Here is a 4,759-nt window from a genome sequence, read left to right as displayed (position 1 = left end):
AAGTAAGTTATCGATTATTTTTCATACAACAATTTAATTTTCTACCGGTCGTTCTCAATAGAATTTTGCCTATATATGAGGAATATAGTAAAACTAACGAGAAAGAAAGGCTATCTTCGGAACGCCGAAGATCTAATACCCTTGCAGACCCAACCTTTTCATAATAGTGCTTTGCCCGTATCTAAGAAGCACAGGGAAAATAGTTAATGCCGAGTTTGGTCAAGATATCTTATAGCCTCTGTCCACTGAACACATTTTTGACCCATTTTATGAAATGTCACTTTTTTGACAATTGTGTGAAATGCGCCCTGTGCGTTTCCCCATAAGAAAACACATTTCACACATCTTTCAAAAAATGCAGATTTTTTAGAAATGTGTTAATTCGCCCCGAACATTTCGTGATTTTTGCGATGATTAATAGAGATTCCTAGCGATGTTGTGAAAAATGGTAAAGTAACGTAAGCGTAAACAGCTGATATATCAACGAAGGCAAGCGGCAACATTAAATAAGAAATTTAGAATTAGAGTAATCCCACAGATTTTAGAATTTAAACATGACGAAGTCTCGCAAAGAGTACCTAAAATGGAGCCCTTACTTCGAGAGCGCAATTGTTGAGTTTTGGAAGAAAAACTTGACAGCGCCTATGTAAATTAAAGAAACTCGAACAGCTGTTTTTTAAAAAAGCTGTATTTTTGCCACTCACATGTTACCGACAACTGGAGGAACACCAATATGTGAAATTTGAAAATGTGACACTTCTTAAACCAGTGGACAGAGGCTATTAATTAACAAAAAAGGGTTCTTTATCAAAAACCTAGTTTTCGACCGATCGTTCCTATGGGAGATATATGGAACAGTTGTCCAATCTAAATAAGATTTTGAATATATATGAGGAGTACAATAAAACTTATAAATGCCGAATTTGGTCAAGATATCTTTAAAAACAAAATTTTTTTTCACACAACTAAATTTTCGACCGATCGTTCCTATGGCAGCTAATTGATATAGTGGTCCGAACTTAATAGGATTTTCCATATGTATGAGGAGTATAGTAAAACTAATAAATGTCGAGTTTGGTCAAGTTATCTTAAAAAACAAAATGTTTTTTCATACAACTAAATTTTCGACCGATCGTTCCTATGGCATCTATTTGATATGGTGTTCCGATCTTAATAGGATTTTCCATACATATGAGGAGTATAGTAAAACTAATAAATGCCGAGTTTGGTCAAGATATCTTGAAAAACAAAATGTTTTTTCATACAACAACTTAATTTTCGACCGATCGTTCCTATGGCAGCTATATGATATAGTATTCCGATCCACCTGGTTTTGACATATGTGCTGCGTGCAACAGGAAAAGGGACTTCTGCAAAGTTTCATTAAGATAGCTTTGAAACTGAGAGACAAGTTCGCATAGAAACAGACAGACGGACATGGCTCTATCGACTCGGCTGTTTATGCTGATCAAGAATATAAATACTTTATGGGGTCGGAGATGTCTCCTTCTATGCGTTACACATTTCACGACAAAATTATAATACCCTTTGCAAGGGCATAACAAGTAAGAGGTTCTAGTCGGGAGCTCCCGACTAGGGGATACCCTGACGGCTCTTCTTCCAACACCAATTGCAAACATATATACTATTCTAGAAGCTACATATCATGTTTGGTGACTCTAGCTCTTATTTTTTACCCAATTTGCTCAAGAAACAGGATGGCGATATCGGTTTTTATCGATTGATTGGAAACGAAGTAAGTTATCGATTATCGGTAACAAACTCGATCTGCGCAGATACTAAGAGGAACTACATCTAAAATTTCAAGTCTTTAGCTCTTATAGGTTCTGAGATCCTTGCGTTCATACATACGGACAGACAAACGGACGGACGGACGGATGCACAGACAGACCGACATGACTAGATCGACTCGGCTATTGATGCTGATCAAGAATATATATATCTTATGGGGTCGGAGATTCTTCCATCTGCCTATTACATACACTCCCACGATGCATTTTATCTGGTATACGTCTTTGCTACCGAGGTCTGGATCTCCTCCAGGTTACTTTCACTCAGTCGGTGAAGGTACGGAAGACTGAGGATGTCCCGGCTGGCCGTGATAATTAGTAAGGGGGTGTAAGCATTACCCGGGACCTTATTCTGCACGTTGTTATGGTTAATGAATAAAGTTCCGTTCACCGCAGCGCGGTCGATAAAGGTGATGAGGTACGGACCATGTACCCAGATTGCTGTTGTCCACTTGCACTTTCGCTGGCCTGCCATTTACGATGAGGATTCCGTCATCTACGAAAGTGATAGCGTCTAAATTGCTTGGTTGGATTTCGCAATTCGCTATCCCGCCTGCGTGGAGCTTTCTGGCGCATGAACTCCCGGATGCTAGACGACAAAATGTGGCCCCGGAGAGGCGGCGCAATTTTCGAGAGCATGCGTTTCCCCATCGCAATCTGCCACGACGTTATTCATCATGCGTAGTATGAAATTCTCATGTATGACCGGGAAAATCGTGACATTTTTGCAAGCAAATTTAATTTTCGGAAATTTAATAATAAAACAAGTAAGAGGTTCTAGTCGGGAGCTCCCGACTAGTGGATACCCTGAACCCTCTTTTTCCAACATCAAATGCATATATATATTCTATTTTATAAGCTATATGTCAAGTTTGGTGACTCTAGCTCTTATTATTTACCAAAATTGCCCAAAAATCTGCGCAGGCACAAGGAGCACCTACATCTAATATTTCAGGTATCTAGCTGTTATAGGTTCTGAGATCCTTGCGTTCATACATACGACCGGACGGACGGACGGACATGGCTAGATCGACTCGGCAGTTGGTGCTGATCAAGAATATATATACTTTATGGGATCGGAGATGCTTCCTTCTGCCTGTTACGTACATTTGGATTTTGCACAAATACAATATACCCTTTTTACCCATTTTCAATGGGTTCAGGGTATAATAACTGACCAACAGAAAGCCGCTAGCATAAACAAGCTGCAGCTGCTGTCCCTTTGCAAAAAGTCATGTACTCCAATTATTATTTAGCGTTAAATATAGCGTAAGCCAATTTTTGTCTGTAATCTTAATCTAGATATTCAACCTAATAAATTTGTCCATACAACAACTTAATTTTTGACCGGTCGTTCCTATGGCAGCTACTTGATATAGTGTTTCGATCTTAATAGGACTTTGCATATATATGAGGAGCAAAATAAAAGTAATAAATGTCGATTTTGGTCAAGATATCTTGAAAAACAAAATGATTTTTCATACAACAATTTAATTTTCTACCGGTCGTTCTCAATAGAATTTTGCCTATATATGAGGAATATAGTAAAACTAACGAGAAAGAAAGGCTATCTTCGGAACGCCGAAGATCTAATACCCTTGCAGACCCAACCTTTTCATAATAGTGCTTTGCCCGTATCTAAGAAGCCCAGGGAAAATAGTTAATGCCGAGTTTGGTCAAGATATCTTATAGCCTCTGTCCACTGAACACATTTTTGACCCATTTTATGAAATGTCACTTTTTTGACAATTGTGTGAAATGCGCCCTGTGCGTTTCCCCATAAGAAAACACATTTCACACATCTTTCAAAAAATGCAGATTTTTTAGAAATGTGTTAATTCGCCCCGAACATTTCGTGATTTTTGCGATGATTAATAGAGATTCCTAGCGATGTTGTGAAAAATGGTAAAGTAACGTAAGCGTAAACAGCTGATATATCAACGAAGGCAAGCGGCAACATTAAATAAGAAATTTAGAATTAGAGTAATCCCACAGATTTTAGAATTTAAACATGACGAAGTCTCGCAAAGAGTACCTAAAATGGAGCCCTTACTTCGAGAGCGCAATTGTTGAGTTTTGGAAGAAAAACTTGACAGCGCCTATGTAAATTAAAGAAACTCGAACAGCTGTTTTTTAAAAAAGCTGTATTTTTGCCACTCACATGTTACCGACAACTGGAGGAACACCAATATGTGAAATTTGAAAATGTGACACTTCTTAAACCAGTGGACAGAGGCTATTAATTAACAAAAAAGGGTTCTTTATCAAAAACCTAGTTTTCGACCGATCGTTCCTATGGGAGATATATGGAACAGTTGTCCAATCTAAATAAGATTTTGAATATATATGAGGAGTACAATAAAACTTATAAATGCCGAATTTGGTCAAGATATCTTTAAAAACAAAATTTTTTTTCACACAACTAAATTTTCGACCGATCGTTCCTATGGCAGCTAATTGATATAGTGGTCCGAACTTAATAGGATTTTCCATATGTATGAGGAGTATAGTAAAACTAATAAATGTCGAGTTTGGTCAAGTTATCTTGAAAAACAAAATGTTTTTTCATACAACAACTTAATTTTCGACCGATCGTTCCTATGGCAGCTATATGATATAGTATTCCGATCCACCTGGTTTTGACATATGTGCTGCGTGCAACAGGAAAAGGGACTTCTGCAAAGTTTCATTAAGATAGCTTTGAAACTGAGAGACAAGTTCGCATAGAAACAGACAGACGGACATGGCTCTATCGACTCGGCTGTTTATGCTGATCAAGAATATAAATACTTTATGGGGTCGGAGATGTCTCCTTCTATGCGTTACACATTTCACGACAAAATTATAATACCCTTTGCAAGGGCATAACAAGTAAGAGGTTCTAGTCGGGAGCTCCCGACTAGGGGATACCCTGACGGCTCTTCTTCCAACACCAATTGCAAACATAT

This window comes from Drosophila novamexicana, unplaced genomic scaffold (genome assembly GCF_003285875.2).
Source record: "Drosophila novamexicana strain 15010-1031.04,08,12 unplaced genomic scaffold, DnovRS2.1 tig00001558-arrow-arrow-pilon, whole genome shotgun sequence".
In the NCBI taxonomy this organism is placed as follows: domain Eukaryota; kingdom Metazoa; phylum Arthropoda; class Insecta; order Diptera; family Drosophilidae; genus Drosophila; species Drosophila novamexicana.
Note: the sequence above shows the minus strand (reverse complement) of the source record.